This window comes from Pleurodeles waltl, chromosome 1_1 (assembly GCF_031143425.1).
Source record: "Pleurodeles waltl isolate 20211129_DDA chromosome 1_1, aPleWal1.hap1.20221129, whole genome shotgun sequence".
Classification (NCBI taxonomy): domain Eukaryota; kingdom Metazoa; phylum Chordata; class Amphibia; order Caudata; family Salamandridae; genus Pleurodeles; species Pleurodeles waltl.
The window spans coordinates 181725984-181743834 of record NC_090436.1 but is presented as its reverse complement, the minus strand read 5'-3'; the positions used below and the strand labels follow the sequence as shown (position 1 = coordinate 181743834).

At 40.7% G+C, this 17851-nt stretch overlaps 1 protein-coding gene across 5 annotated transcripts in view; it reads left to right on the top strand.

The window, feature by feature from the left end:
• The window catches only part of ZNF532 (zinc finger protein 532), a 213703-nt gene that overhangs the window by 101408 nt on the left and 94444 nt on the right, over positions 1-17851 (top strand). The gene's annotated exons all lie outside the window — the stretch shown is intronic.

The window sequence follows — 17851 nt, the reverse complement described above, 5'->3', positions numbered from 1 at the left end:
AACCGTACACATTTTCTTAATTGACTTCATATGCCTTTTCTATCTAATGTTTTAATTTGCCTTTCATACTTGGCTTAAGCCATGACGACATATACCTGGGTTTTGACTCTTTCTAAAAGAACTAAGTAAAGTTTTTGGGGATTAAAGCAAACTTCAGTTGAAGTGATCTTATGAAAGATCCAAAGTGGGAAAAACAGAAACACTAACATTCCTCAGTTGTGATTAACTACACAACCATAATGATTCCCCTCTGCCCGTCTATTGATTTCACGCCTGACCTCACTGATGAAATCACATATGACCTCATGATTGACATTATCCGTGCTTTCATGTAAGGCTCACAGAGGATGGCCAGTGGGCCTGGCGTCTATATAGAGAAATGAATACATGTCTTGTTCCTGCTGCATACTGAGATGCATTGCGTTCTAGGCATGGTCTGTTGCAGTGCACGGTATAGTCCAGGTAAACTGTGTGACCTGTGTGCATTATTTACAGGGGCATATGCTATACCTTTTATATAGCACAAACAGGGCACGAGCAAAGCCTGTTACCGGGGTATTGCTCATAAAGGAAACCAGTGTCCTAAGAATTTCAAGGGGACAAAATAAATGTACTTTTTTAAGTGGCCTGCCAGTTTCCGGCCATTGGGTCTTTAAACTCTTTAAAATGTTACTTTATAGCTTAACATAAAAAAAGGGTTTATTGTGTGTTCAGTTAAAATCTTTACAATATTCTTCTTACAAGCAAACAATTACACATTGATTACGTATACACTAAACTACTACTATATTATTACTATATGAACAATAATTATACATTGACCTAAATCCAGACTTACTGTGTTGTAAAATACTTGGTTATTAATAAAATGGTAGCGTTAATATAGCGAAAAAGTGATGTCTGATAAAGCTCTAGTGACTAGAATGAAGTTCAAAACATTGTTTTAACAGAATTAGTATTGCTCAGGGGCCGGAATTCAGTAACCAAACAAGACCCTTTTCGTGCATAAGGGCCTGATGGCGGATGTAATCAACAGTCCACAAGCATTAAAGCGCCTGTGTTCCATGAGGGTCTCCCCATTATCTAGCTACGTTGTAAAGAGCTTAGTGTGCACACAATGCTTAAACAGACTGTAACCTCACCAGGTTTCTGTAACATCACCAGGTTTCGAAGGTAGCCAGGCCAGTTCCAGGACCATCCAATTTTCGTTGATGGCCTTTCAAGCCTTGTTTGCCTCTTTTAAGCATGTTTGTAACAGACTAATATTTTTGCCAAATTTGGCCAGCTCACTGGGCCTGATGATGGAAAACATGAGGTTCCTTGCCTTGTTGCAAGTGCGAGTCCTGTGCACTTGGAAAAGAGTTTTAAACAAGGTGCACTGATCATGCAAAAGTGCTGGACAGCAGCAAAGTAGAGAGTTAAAAGACTCATTCTTGTATGCACAAAGTCTGCAGCTAGCAGTTTTAGAGCGAGAGAGAGAACCATTTGGGATTTAGTTCTTTGAACTATAGTCCCATCAGTCTTGCGACCATTATTTATTTAAGGCAGATTTTGCAGAGCGAGCAGTGAAGGTATAACTGCAGGCTGAGGAAATGTGGCTGCCTGTTAGCATAAGATTTTGTCCAGAGGCCGGAGTGGCCAGGACTTCTTAAATATTCCTAAGTCACATGCTTTTGAAGGTGTCTTTCACTGCTTGTTCAGAATTGTTTTTAAGTGCTCTGTGCGAAAGTTGGAACTTATTTAACTCCATTTGATGATTGCTCTCTGATTATACCTCGACCAAGGATTCTTTTCCGGCTTGAAAGTGTTCTGAAGGACAGCTTTCAGTAAGTTAGGATTTCATAATCCTGTAATAGTAATTTAGGAAAGCCACCATTCTGGCCCAAGATTAACTCTCTAGCCCAAATTCCAGTCTAACCAGATATCTGTGTATGTATTGGGAGTAGTCTGAAGACTCTTTTATAGACTTTAAGCTGATATTTTTCCATGGCTTTGACGAATTGGCCAGGATAGGCTTTGTGGCCATATTTAATCATTGGAAGATGTGGTGCTTACATGTCTTATTGGTCTGTAGAGGGACATTTGAGAGAATTGTTCAGTTGGCATGTTCTAAAGATTGCAAATTCTGCCTATGTTTCTATGTGTCTCAAATGTACTTTGGCTCCTTCCCTTGATGGCAGCCAGACTCCTAGATAGTTTTATGATTCACTACTTTTGATCTTCAACGGTCCCAGGCTCCGAGCATAATTAATTTTCTTATATGACCTGCCAAAGCTTACTACTTTAGTCTTTGAGATGCGAGCTACCATTCTATTGCCCAAGTTGTAGCTGGGTAGGACATTTAATGCTTTCTGGGTCCCTCTTCTGGAATAGTCCAGCAAGACGAAGTCATCTGCATATTGAAGAATAGTGACAGTGAGATAGTTTCTTCAAGCTTTCCAAAGTAATTCACAGTCAAGCGAATCGAAAGCCGAACGGAAGTCCACAAAATAGGCTCCCACTTTGCTCTATGGAATTTTGAGCTCTTGTCCACAAACTGAAGCAGTGGTCAGCAGTTAAATGCTCTTCCTTGAAACCCGCTTGTTGCATGGGGATTATTGGTTATTTATTGGAGACTCTTTCAGCATCCCCAAGAGAACTTTGGAGAAAGTGTTTCCATCCACATTTAATAGGGTAACCTAGCTATAGGTTTGGGGGGCTTGAGCATTTCATTTACGTAGATGGGTTTAATCATAGCACCCTTCTAACTTGCCAGAAAAAAAGCCTGTCTTTATAATTTCTTGAAACAACAAGCAGAACAGGCTTGACAACCAATTAATATTTATTTTCACTAATACTGCAAATAAATTATCAAGACCATCTGCTCTGTTCAGTTTTAGTGTATGGTTTCTTTTATTATTGCTCCGGAGAACTATCCCCTTATTTCTCCATCTATGGTAAATATGACTAGGTGTGGTCTATTCATAAACCCATTGTTATATGATTCCTCCAAGTATTGTGCCCATACATCTTATCTCACCATGCACTTTAGCTCTTCCTGTTCCTTTCCTAACCCATTTTGCACCAAACCCCCACATCTTTTGCCATTTTTTGACTCAGTTACTTCGGACATGATTTTCCAGTGCTTCTCTCGATGGATCCTTTATTTTTTAGTTACTAACCCTTTGTACTTGCTTCTTTAGCTTTAGTCCCATTATTCTAGTTAACCCTTGTATATTTTTCCAATTTTGTTACCTGTTTTTTAGGCACCTACATTCTTTATCTTACCACAAAATTCCCATTCCTTTTTTGAAGCATTATTCTATTTTCCTTATTGTTAGTCTTTAATTTGACGTTTAGACATGCTAATACCTGTTTGGTTATTTCCTTATATTAACTTATTAAATTTACATATACCTCTTCATCTCAAATTACATTGTGCTGTTGCTGAAAATCTTTAACAGAGTTAGATGCTTCTCTGTTATTCTTGTTCTTAACACCTGGGATAATCCATTTTTAAGGGAAACACTTGCACCCTTTTTTTTAGCTGAGTTCCTATTCTTAACATTAAATGTAGAGAGCGATGATCACTTTCTTTTCTTTGCAGAACTTCAAAATGCTCCACGTGTATAAAGGCCCAGACATGCATAAAGACATAGTCAATAGGGCAGTTCTGATTACCATACAAGGTTTTTTTCCTAGCTCGGATATCCAGTGGTACACAACCATTTAAGCCAACGAATCCATTTGAAGCAAGGAAGTTTTCTAATAATGCATTCCTTGGGGAACACAGCTTTCTGGGTATTTAGCTAGTCTGATGTTATATGCTATCAATATTTATTTATACAATAATCAATCTTACTTGGGACCAATCTATGATTAAACTTTCCCAGCAGAACAATCAGGTGCTGCAAATGATAGAATTTTCTCTGTACTAGATCTTCCTTAAACATTTTAATTTCAGCATCATATACTGGGAACCCCCAGCTTGTAAATAATTATTTATAATAATTATACAGACATGAGCCATATTCACATCATACAATTGTGTGCCGCAAGCTAGGATCTAATTACTCCTTGTACCAACTTTCCATCCTTTTGAGGCTACCTTAGTTGATATTAATGTTTGCATACTGAGAGAAGGGCATCCGAAATGACTTTTTTTCTTGCTGTCCGAGAAACCTGCAACACACAATCTATTTGGAGTTTCTATGCACAGCCATGTCTACTGGAAGCACACAATCTCTTATGAATAAGTTAAATGTTTAACAATCTCTTGTTTCCTTAAATTCTTAACCCCATGAATGTTCACTACTGCACCCTTCTTCATGGAATTTAATCCTCATTATACCTTTCCTTTCATTTCCTATGTGCCTAGAACCCTGTTGTTGATTCTGATAATACCATTTAACTTGATTTCATTACAAGACTGGAGGCTACCATTATGCAGTGAACTTTACTGCTGCCTCAACATGCAGCCCTTTAAAGAATAATAATACATCATAAAGCATTAGAATTGTCAGTGAATATAACAACCTAGAGCATGCATTCATCATCCTTCCTTTTTATTGGCTGCTCCAGTACAGATAAGTACTTCTCATATGGTTATGTTTTCTATTTTTTATGGTATATTTATTATGGTTTTACTGTTTCTAGTTCCTAGAACTTGTGATGTGATTTGTTTTATTCATGCTCTGCCCTTCACATTTATGGCTGGGCTTTGTAAGTATCTATGTTGTAAACATGTTTCCTATTTTAATTAAGTAATACTTAGAGACCTGATGGTTTGACCTTGTAAGCCCCCGCTACACGCTCAGTTGATTGATCGGATTTGGGTGCCGTGATTGTGGTTGCTTACAGGGAAGATGTCTGCTACTGTTCGGCATTCAGACGAGTCTGTGAACGTGTTTGGAAGCTCTCTGCTTCATGTTAATTGCAAGCGGGGCTTTCTCATTGGGATTTTGTTGCTAATGGCGTTTTGGTGTATATTTGGGGAGCAGAGGGCACAATAGTGAAAGCTGTTGCTCCGTGATCGTACACCTTCATGGTTGTGGTAGCCTGTATGCTACAATAGATTCTGGTGCTCGTAGCAGCACAAAAGGAAAAGGTCACCTTGGCTGGGCACAGAGAAAGGTTGTCCATAGCGACATGATTAGAAAGAGTGGCCTTAATGGCACAAGGGAATCACAGGACGTTCTGACATCTCAAAGTTTAGAGGATGATGAAATAGAATGTAATTAATAGGTTTTTGACCCACAGGAACGCTCTGATTTCTTAGAGGACTTAGAAGGTGATTTGGAACAGGCTTCTACCTCTGCAGAGTTAGAGGACTATTTTCGGAGGAGAAATGTTTAATCCTACCATGATAAAGTATCCGTGATGCTCGGATTGATGGACCATGGACCACGTATCCAAACTTTTAAAACTATGGGTTAGAACATCTTTGGACAAAGATACAATTTGTTGCAGGCTGAATGCTTTGGAGAACCTTCTGGTGACAAAACCTGTTCTACTCCCAGTTTAGACCCTGAGCTTATTACCTTTTTATTCAAGTTTGGTAAGGACCACAGGAAGGTAATTGAGAAATGCCTGAAACAAAGTCAGGACAAAATGTTTGATATGCTGGGTGGTTTGATTTGCATTTTCGATATGGCCGAAGAGACCAAGAGCAAAAATATAAGAGTTGATGTGGACCTCTTAAGAGGTTGGGCACAGCGTGCCATTTGTATGTTGGGAAATGCTAATGTGAGCCTGATTACAGAGAGGAGGAAAGCAGTTCTAATGAGAATGAATCCCAAGTTAGCTGATTTGTCTACTAAAGAAGACATGGGAAATCCAAAGGGTCTCCTTTTTGGAGAGTTTTTTGTAAAGTCCCTTGGGAAATATGTTTCCACCTTTAGTGCATTTAGCAAGGCTCAAAACAATGAAAAGTGTTCGGCGCTAGAGCTGTGTTTGGAAGGGCTGACAGAAGGGGACCGGCTGCCAACCATGGGTCCTTCAGGTCCCAATATTATAATCTAGATACCAGTGGCTATGGTAATTATGTAAGGTGCTACTGCCCCAACACACGCTTCTACCGTCAGAGGGAGAAAGCAAGATCCCGTGTTGGAAGATCGAGAGCCCAGGGCACAGGATCTCAAGGTGAGCGCTATTTTTTTCTTCCCATTGAAATGTAGGGGGAAGGTTGAGATTTTTTGTTCACTATTGGGTAAAAATTACAGGAGATGCTTGAGTTTTAGAAACCGTTGCTGGGTTCAGAATAGAGTACTAGAAAACACCAGTATAAATCAAACAGCCAAAAGAGTTGGCATTAGATTCAGAAAAAATTGATCTAATAGAAACAGAGGTGACTCAGCTGTTGAAAAAGGCGGCTTAATTCGAGTAACAGGTTCAGCACAGGAGATGAAGGGTATTGTATTTCTTTTAACTAGAAAAACTGTACTCACAATGGATGGCGGTCCTGTCATAAATTTGAGAGATTTGAACAAGTTTTTGATTATAGATACTTCAAGATGGAATGAATTCAGCTATTGAGAAACATTTGCGGTCAAACAATTGGTTATTGAAGCTAGACCTAAAAAATACATACTTCATGATACCTATGGCAAGGGACAGTCAGAGATTTTTACTTTTCAAATGGATTGGTTTTCTGTATCAGTTCCGCCGTCTCCCTTTCAGACTGTCCTCTGCTCCCTGGTGTTTTTACTAGAGTTATGCGTCCTGTGGTAGCCTTCCTCAGAGAAAGAGGCAACCTGCTAATAATTTACTTTGACTATATGTTACTGATGTCTAATGACAAGGTCAGAACCTTTGGAACATTTGACATAGACAATCAAACTTCTGAAGAGTTTAGGTTTTTTAGTAAATACAGAGAAGGCAGTCATGGTTCCAACCCAGAATCTAGAATTCCTGGGATTTCGGTAAGATACAGTATTATCTCAGTTGATTCTTCCGCAGAAGAAGGTGATAAAAATAAGAACGGAAATAAAGGCAGTATATTTTTTTCAAAAGGAAGTAATAATATTAAGGGACCTTGCAAGAATTTTGGGACTAATGTCATTGTCCATTCAGTCCATCTCACTGGGTCCTCTACATTGTAGAGGCCTTTAGATACTGAAAGTTTTGAGTCTGAGATTAGGTTTATGGTGTGGGGACTCACTTCCTCTTTGGTTGAATGCTCACGAGGATTTGAAATGGTGGTTGAAATATTTTAGAATCCTGGAATGACAAGGCCATCTTTGGACATATTACCAAACTCATACTGGAATCGGATGCCAGCGGTTTAGGTTGGGTAGCTTCCTCTGGACAGTTTCGAAACTGGTGGAAGATGGTCCAGGGAGGAACAGTTACGTCACATAAATTGTCTAGAGATGTTGACAGATCTAAATGCATTGATGAGCTTCAAAGATTTAAGGAACAGTGTTATATTGGTCTGCCTAGACAATTTTACAGCAGTTTCATATATAAACCATTTGGTTCAAGGTCAAAAGTTCTGGGGAAACAAATTTGGTATTTTTATTGGGAGCACAAGATTGTGGTGAGAGCAGAATTTATTCCAGGCCTTCAGCATGTAAGGGCAGATTGGAGTTCCAGGTTTCTCATGGACTTCAGTGATAGGAAATTGAATCCCGAGGTTTTCAGTCTGATTCAGGGATTTTGGGTCCGGTTCACGTAGACTTGTTTGTGAGCAGCCTGACTTACCATGTACCCAAGTTCTTTATTTGGAAGCTGGATCCAGTGGCAGTGGCAGTAGATGCCTTTCTGCAGGATTGGAGAAAGAAGGGAGGTTATGCCTTTTCCCCCCTTCTCCATGATTCAGAGAGTATTGATGAAAGTAAGGTCAGAAGGTTGCAGCCTTATTCTGGAGACTCCTTTTTGGAGTTCACAAGTCTGGTTCCCAGATGGGATGAAGCTCGCAGTAGTTATACCCCATGTGGTTCTGGTACCTTTGGGTCTTCTGACAGTCAGAAGGAGAAGAGCACCCTTTGGTTTTAGAAAGGAAAATAAACCTTATTGTTTAAAATATTTCAGAGGTTCTAGCAGATATTCAAGCCTTTCAGGAAGAGCTAAAGATCTATTGTATGAATCTAGGGCCCTGCAACTAGGAAGATGTACAAGGGTGTCTGGAAGAAATGGTGTGGATGGCATATGGAGAGGAGTTTCAACCCTGTGGTAGCTTCTGTATCCAAGGTAGCTAATTAGCAGATTTGTACAACTTAGGAGTGGCATATAGGAATGTTAACTGCTACAGATGGGCTATGTCTGCTGTTCATGCATTAGTTCATAATTTTGCGATTGGAAGTGACCCTTTGATTAGGAGGGTAACGAAAGGTATTAGATTAAGGAGACCTCCTAGATCATGTTATGAGTCTCTAGGGGACGTTTAATTTTCAAGCTTTTTACATCATGGCCAGGTAATAGTTACCGTTCTGTTAGGCAAATCTCTTTGAAACTTAGCTACTTTGCTTTGCTTGATTTCCTTTAGAAGGGCTTCTGATGTTAAAGCATTGGAAATATCAAATAGAATCTATTCTCCTGAAGGGGTGCACTTTGATGTTTGAAAGAGGACAAAAAGTGTCAGATTCAATCTTTTATCCTTATGTCTATGAATATGAGAAACTATGTGTTGTGAAACGCATGAGAGCAGAATGTTGGAGTATAGAGCACATGGTGAAGATCAGCTGTTATTGTCTTACATTAAGCCTTACAAAGCAGTCTCTACTGCTACGTTAGCTAGATGGGTGCAAGTAGGTATGAGTGAAGCAGGTGTGGATCTCGCCATATTTGGTGCCGACTCTTCTGTTCTCACCATGGCTAGTAAGGTTTTCTGGTCAGGTGGTTCACTACCAGAAATTTTAAAAGCGGCAGATTGGTCAAATGCCAATACGTTTGCAAAATTCTAGTTGAGACCTGTAGAGAATGTAAGCAATGTAGGTCCTGGTGGCTTTAAACATGCATAATGGTAGCCTCCAGTCATAAAATGGTGATTCTCCAATTAACGCAGAGCGAATATTATCTCATTAAAGACAATGGAGACTAACTTTATACCACCCTCCTCACCCTACGAGGAGAAAAAAGAAGTTAAAAAAAAAAGGAAAAAATAAAAAGGTTTTCAATTTAAGTATACATATATATGTGTGTGTGTGTGTGTGTGTGTGTGTGTGTATGTGTGTGTATATATATATTTATATATGTTCGATGGCATGTGTAGCTGCAGATACACATGCTGTGCACATCCCGCCATCTGGTGTTGGGCTCGGAGTGTTACAAGTTGTTTTTCTTCGAATAAGTCTTTTTTCGAGTCACGAGACCGAGGGACTCCTCTCATTTCGACTCCATTGCGCATGGGCGTCGACTCCATCTTAGATTGTTTTTTTTCCGCCATCGGGTTCGGACGTGTTCCTTTTCGCTCCGTGTTTCGGGTCGGAAAGTTAGTTAGAATCTCGGAAAAATCGTCGGTATTGTTTGCGTTCGGTATCGGGTTAGTTACAACAGATCGACACAGAATTAAGAAGAGCTCCGGTGGCCCTTCGGGGTTTTCTTCCATCCCCGTCGGGGCCTGGTCGGCCCGGCCACGTGTCTCTTCAAGGCTGATGGAACGGACCCCATTCCGCTTCTGTCCAAAATGCCATAACAAGTATCCATATACAGATCAACATCTGGTCTGTAACTTGTGTTTGTCACCAGAACACAAGGAGGATACTTGTGAGGCCTGTCGAGCGTTTCGGTCCAGGAAGACACTCAGGGACCGAAGAGCAAGAAGACTGCAAATGGCGTCGGCGCCGACAGGACAAGAGCATTTCGAGGAGGAGGAAGAAACATTCTCCACCCAGGAGTCGGACTCTGAGGAGATTGATCCAGAGGAAACGCCGAAAACCGTGAGTAAGACGTCGAAACCAAGAACTCACGAGAAAAGCGCTAAAGCCCAGGGGACGCCACCGCCAACAGGCCATGGCTTAACCCGAAAAGTAGGTGACCGTTCATTGGCACCGAAAAAGGGCGAGCTGGTGTCGAAGTCATCCGACTCCGGTCGAGATACCGGCACACAGCAATCTCAGGCCCGAGATAGTGGCTCAGAGAAGATTCGGCACCGAAACGGGTCGGCACCGAGAGAGCACGACGCCGAAAGTAAAAAAGGTTTCGTCGGAGCCGAAAAAAGCAGCCAAAAAGGTTTCGGTACCGAAATATCCGGCCTCGGAACCGAAAACAAGTTCCTACACTGAGGAACAAGGACTGTCCACACAAATGAAGACACATAGATTTGGACAGGAATTACAGGCAATAGAGCCAGATCACACACAAAGACTGCTCTTTATTCAAAAAGATACAGGGAAGATCAGCACTCTTCCTCCAGTCAAAATGAAACGCAAGCTTGCCTTCCAAGACAAAGACAAACAGCAAAGGTGGCTAAACAAGTAACACCACCACCATCCACACATCACTCTCCGCAACCATCACCGGTAGCCACTCCACCAATGATGCAATCCCCAACTCATACAGGAATAAGTCAAGATGACCCTGACGCATGGGACCTTTATGACGCACCAGTGTCAGATAATAGTCCAGAATGCTATCCAGCTAAACCATCGCCACCAGAGGATAGTACTGCCTACGCACAGGTGGTGTCAAGAGCAGCTGCATTTCATAATGTCAGCCTTCATTCAGAGCCCATTGAAGACGACTTTCTTTTTAATACACTTTCGTCCACACACAGCCAATATCAGAGTCTGCCTATGCTACCCGGAATGCTAAAACACTCCAAACAAGTGTTTGAGGAGCCTGTTAAAGGGAGAGCCATTACTCCAAGAGTAGATAAAAAATATAAACCGCCACCAACAGACCCAGTGTACATTACACAACAGCTAACACCAGACTCTGTTGTAGTGGGAGTAGCGCGCAAAAGAGCCAACTCTCATACTTCAGGTGATGCACCACCTCCAGATAAAGAAAGTCGAAAATTTGATGCTGCAGGCAAAAGGGTGGCGGCACAGGCAGCAAACCAGTGGCGTATTGCAAATTCGCAAGCTTTGCTAGCCAGATATGATAGGGCCCATTGGGATGAGATACAACACCTTATTGAACATTTACCCAAGGAGTTCCAAAAAAGAGCGCAGCAAGTAGTAGAAGGAGGACAGGGTATCTCCAATAATCAGATACGGTCAGCAATGGATGCTGCAGACACAGCTGCTAGAACTGTCAACATAGGTGTAACAATAAGGAGACATGCATGGCTGTGTACATCAGGATTTAAACCAGAGATACAGCAAGCTGTGCTGAATATGCCATTCAACGGACAGCAGTTGTTTGGGCCGGAGGTGGACACTGCGATCGAAAAACTTAAGAAAGACACTGACACGACCAAAGCCATGGGCGCACTCTACTCCCCACAGAGCAGAGGCACATTTCGAAAGACACAATTTCAAGGGGGGTTTCGAGGGCAAACCACAGAAGCCACAACCTCACAAACAAAGCCCACTTACCAGAGCCAGTATCAGCGGGGAGGTTTTCGGGGACAATATAGAGGGGGACAATTTCAAAGGAATAGAGGAAAGTACCAAAGTCCCAAAACTCCTCCAAACAAGCAGTGACTTCAAGGTCACAAATCCCCAACACATAACACCTGTGGGGGGGAGACTAACCAAGTTTTACAAACATTGGGGGGAAATAACAACAGACACTTGGGTCTTAGCAATTATCCAGCATGGTTATTGCATAGAATTTCTCAAATTCCCTCCAAACATCCCACCGAAAACACACAATATGTCAAAACAATATATAGATCTTCTAGGACTAGAAGTTCAGGCATTGCTACAAAAAGAAGCAATAGAGTTAGTACCAAAACAAGAAATAAACACAGGAGTTTACTCCCTGTACTTTCTGATACCCAAAAAAGACAAGAGTCTGAGACCTATACTAGATCTCAGAACATTAAATACCTACATCAAATCAGATCACTTTCACATGGTTACATTACAAGACGTAATCCCACTGCTCAAACAACAAGACTACATGACAACACTAGACCTAAAGGATGCGTATTTCCATATACGAATACATCCTTCACACAGAAAGTACCTAAGGTTTGTATTCCAAGGGATACATTACCAATTCAAAGTGTTGCCATTCGGAATAATAACTGCACCAAGAGTTTTTACAAAATGCCTAGCAGCAGTAGCTGCACATATCAGAAGGCAGCAAATACATGTGTTCCCGTACCTAGACGATTGGTTCATCAAAACCAACACGCTAAGACGGTGTTCACAACACACAAAATATGTCATAGAAATCCTCCACAAACTAGGTTTCTCAATCAATTACACAAAGTCACACCTTCTGCCGTGTCAAACACAGCAATACTTAGGAGCAACAATCAACACAGCAAAAGGGATTGCCACTCCAAGTCCACAAAGAGTTCACACATTTCACAATGTCATACAGACCATGTATCCAAATCAAAAGATACAAGTCAAACTGGTGATGAAACTACTAGGCATGATGTCTTCATGCATAGCCATTGTCCCAAACGCAAGGTTGCACATGCGGCCCTTACAACAGTGCCTAGCATCACAATGGTCACAAGCACAGGGTCAGCTTCTAGATCTGGTGTTGATAGACCGCCAAACATACATCTCGCTTCAATGGTGGAACAGTATAAATTTAAACCAAGGGCGGCCTTTCCAAGACCCAGTGCCACAATACGTAATAACAACAGATGCTTCCATGATAGGGTGGGGAGCACACCTCAATCAACACAGCATCCAAGGACAATGAGACATACAGCAAAAACAGTTTCACATAAATCACTTAGAACTGTTAGCGGTATTTCTAGCGCTCAAAGCATTTCAACCCATAATAAGACACAAACACATTCTTGTCAAAACAGACAACATGACAACAATGTATTACCTAAACAAACAGGGAGGCACACACTCGACACAGTTGTGTCTCCTAACACAGAAAATATGGCATTGGGCGATTCACAACCACATTCGCCTAATAGCACAATTTATTCCAGGAATTCAGAACCAGTTAGCAGACAATCTCTCTCGGGATCACCAACAGATCCACGAATGGGAGATTCACCCCCAAATACTAAACACTTACTTCCAAATGTGGGGAACACCACAAATAGATCTATTTGCAACAAAAGAAAACTCAAAATGCCAAAACTTCGCATCCAGGTACCCACAAGATCAGTCTCATGGCAATGCGTTATGGATGAGCTGGTCAGGGATATTTGCTTACGCTTTTCCCCCTCTCCCACTCCTTCCATATCTAGTAAACAAATTGAGTCAAAACAAACTCAAACTCATACTAATAGCACCGACATGGGCAAGACAACCTTGGTACACAACACTACTAGACCTCTCAGTAGTACCTCATGTCAAACTACCAAACAGACCAGATCTGTTAACACAACACAAACAACAGATCAGACATCCAAATCCAGCATCGCTGAATCTAGCAATTTGGCTCCTGAAATCCTAGAATTCGGACACTTAGACCTCACACAAGAATGTATGGAGGTCATAAGACAAGCTAGGAAACCTACCACTAGACACTGCTATGCAAATAAGTGGAAAAGATTTGTTTATTACTGCCATAATAATCAAATTCAACCCTTACACGCACCTGCCAAAGATATAGTAGGATACTTACTACAATTGCAAAAGTCAAAGCTAGCTTTCTCTTCAATAAAGATACATCTGACCGCAATTTCAGCCTACCTGCAAATTACGCACTCAACTTCATTATTTAGGATACCAGTCATAAAAGCATTTATGGAAGGCCTAAAGAGAACTATACCACCACGAACACCACCAGTTCCTTCATGGAACCCCAACATTGTCTTAACACGACTCATGGGTCCACCTTTTGAGCCCATGCACTCTTGTGAAATGCAATATTTAACATGGAAAGTTGCATTTTTGATTGCCATCACATCTCTAAGAAGAGTGAGTGAAATTCAAGCATTTACCATACAAGAACCATTTATTCAAATACACAAGCATAAAGTAGTTCTACGGACAAATCCAAAATGTTTACCAAAAGTGATCTCACCGTTCCACTTGAATCAAACGGTAGAATTACCAGTGTTCTTCCCACAGCCAGATTCTGTAGCTGAAAGAGCACTGCATACATTAGACATCAAAAGAGCACTAATGTACTACATTGACAGAACAAAACTAATTTGAAAAACAAAACAATTATTTATTGCTTTCCAAAAACCTCATACAGGGAATCCAATTTCTAAACAAGGCATTGCTAGATGGATGGTTAAGTGTATTCAAACCTGCTATCTTAAAGCAAAGAGAGAGCTGCCTATTACACCAAAGGCACACTCAACCAGAAGAAAAAAAAAGGTGCTACCATGGCCTTTCTAGGAAATATTCCAATGAACGAAATATGTAAGGCAGCAACATGGTCTACGCCTCATACATTTACCAAACACTACTGTGTAGATGTGTTAATGGCACAACAAGCCACAGTAGGTCAAGCTGTACTACGAACATTATTTCAAACAACTTCAACTCCTACAGGCTGAACCACCGCTTTTGGGGAGATAACTGCTTACTAGTCTATGCACAGCATGTGTATCTGCAGCTACACATGCCATCGAACGGAAAATGTCACTTACCCAGTGTACATCTGTTCGTGGCATTAGTCGCTGCAGATTCACATGCGCCCACCTGCCTCCCCGGGAGCCTGTAGCCGTTTAGAAGTTGATCTTGAACATTTGTAAATTTGTGAATATATTACTTTAAACTTCATTATGTACATACGTATTCACTCCATTGCATGGGCACTATTACTAGCATACACAACTCCTACCTCACCCTCTGCGGGGAAAACAATCTAAGATGGAGTCGACGCCCATGCGCATTGGAGTCGAAATGGGAGGAGTCCCTCGGTCTTGTGACTCGAAAAAAGACTTCTTCGAAGAAAAACAACTTGTAACACTCCGAGCCCAACACCTGATGGTGGGATGTGCACAGCATGTGAATCTGCAGCGACTAATGCCACGAACAGATGTACACTGGGTAAGTGACATTTTCCATATATAAACACTTCCTCCAGCGTATTCAAGAAGAAGCAGCACTCCAGAGCATGTATTCACAAATTTAATAAACGATCCCAACAGGAAATGTGTTTCGGGACAACTGCCTTCAACGGCCTGTCGGCGGCCAATTTGATTTTCTATTTATACTCATTACATCGTCTTATTTTGTTTTACATCGGCATCACTTAAATAGTGTCTATCAAAGTATTGTGGGGAACACAAGAATGAATGTTTTAAATATTCATTAGAAAATTGTAGAACAATCGTCATCGTTATGGCGTTTGTTTTGGGTGGATTCATGGTAAAATGTTTCGACAAGGCTATCCTAATGTATTTTGTCTGCTGAATAATGTACAATGATATACAGTCTGAATGATTAATTGAATAGCTAAAATGTAAGTTAAATTGAAGTAATTTTAGGATTTGAACATGATGCCGATGTAAAACGAAGTAAGACGATCTAATGAGTATAAATAGAAAATCAAAATGGCGGCCAACAGGCCGATGAAGGCAGTTGTGCCGAAATGCGTTCCTGTTGGGATTGTTTATTAAATTTGTGAATACATGCTCTGGAGTGCTGCTTCTTCTTGAATACGCTGGAGGAAAGTGTTGATTAATAGAATGCGGTGGCGCGTTCATGCAGCAGCACCACCGGCGATCAGGTGCGGAGTGACCACGCCGACGAACAGTGTTTACATATAGAGAGAGATATATATATATCTATATATACATATATGAAATTAAATTATAAAATTTAAGCTATTACTGAAGTTTGATACTTGGTTATAGAATATTATGAATTGATATATTTTTTGCATCATATGTTTGTAGATTAATTTTTAATTGTTTTTTCAGAGAGTTAATTATAAGGACTGGCAGAAAGGGAAAATGTTAACCTTTTATGTTGCAGCCTAAAAGAAGATGATGAATGTGTGTTATATTCACGGAATATTCTAATGCTTTATGATATATTATTATTTAAAGAGCTACATGTTGAGGCAACAATAAAAGGTTATGGCATAATGTTAGTCTCCGCTGTCTTTAATGGAATCAAGATTCTCTCTGCATTCTCTCTTCTCCCTTAGATCAGCATGACTGTAAAAAAAAGAATTCCAGGGCCTTCAATGTTTTAGGGTTCTGCTATTATACTGTTCCTACAATAAAGTAGGACTGTGTATTTGGTCAACATGAACGTCTGGGTATAGGGAATCAGTCCGCTTATACCATTGGGAAATGTTGACATGATTGCTAGCTAGCTCACAGTGCCCCACCTAAACCCCTAAACACCAGGGTAACAGATGGGTCCTGCAACCTCGGACATGACTAGGCAGATTCCCAAGGAAACCTTGGGAACAGCTCTACCCGTTCATTGTCACTCAGAGAATCCAAGATTAGACTCAACAAAGAATGTGAAAATGTTGTTTAGAAAATTTATTGCAATAGTCTTATTCTTGTATAAAAACATGAGCTGCGATGATTATGCAAACAGGACAGAGCCTGGTAACCAGCATTGCAAATACAGTGAAAAAGATAAACAATTCAACCATGGGTCTGTGATTGTGTTGGTAGACTCCTATCTGTAACTACCTATACTGCTCAGAGCATTGTTGGAGCACCCTCTGCCAGATCTATTAGGAAGCATGTCCCCCCACACCCGAGTGAGCTGTACCAGGAAGTCAGTCTTATACTGTTCAGTTGCTGGTCTGGTAAAAGGTAGAGTTGGATGTTGGGTTCAGAATCGGTATCCGAGTCAGGCAAGATGCATCTCTGGTACTGCATGCTCAGAAAGTTCTAGGATAAGCCCAGCAAAAGTGCTCCTATGGCTTATATAGCGCAGAGCTGTTTTTTGTAATACAAACACTCTCCATGTCGCACTGTGTCAGAGATGCAAGCTTGATGCTGTGATGTGTCTAGAAACACAAAGCTGTCTCCACGGGCAATCAACATGTTCAGGCACCATGTTCTCTGTGCTCAGCTTTGAACAGAGGACACAGATTAAACGGCTTACTAGAAGTGAGCAACAGGAACAACTGTTTCTCAGTACATTATCACATAAATGAAAAGCCATCTAAAAGGCTACAGTTAAAATGAAGTGCTAAGTTAAAAACATGCATTTAAAAATGGACTCTCTAAGCAGGCCCCAGTGTGCCTTCACTACTCTACTTCTGTTATAGTTTTCACCAATTGATTTAACAATTCTCTTTCTGCTTTTAGTAGAGCTTCCATTACCAGCACAGAAAGCAAGTGCATTTTAGTAATCTGTGTCCCAGCTTATTTTGCACAAAGCCCACTTGACCTATATCATTGGAGGAGATTAAGCACAGGCTGGGGCTCTACAAATACACAAGTTATGTTCATCCTTACACACTAATTCTGCATTTATCTTCTATGCTATCATTCTTTTAATGCCAGCTGTCTCTGCCAGGAATTTCCTACTTTTAGGTTATTTTGTATCATAACAGACAATCTAGCTTTCGCTAATAAGTTTTTTTATCAATGTTGGAGCGAATCCCACAGTGCTCAAATGTGATCCCTCTTTTCCTTTCCCTCATAAGATCACACTGTCTTACTAGTTTTTGTACTTCTTTTTGGGCTATTCCCAGGATACTCTCTGTAACATTAATGCCTTCTTGTCTATCTGTACGTCCACTTATGTCATTCTTTATCTGTCTCTGAATTTTCTAGTATTTCATAACTTTCCGGACATTCCTTTTCCACTCTTTTTACTCTCTTTCCTTGTCTGCCTACGGTAGTATTCTAATAAAACTTCCCTGTCTTTTTATTAGCATCCATGATTTTTATATATATACT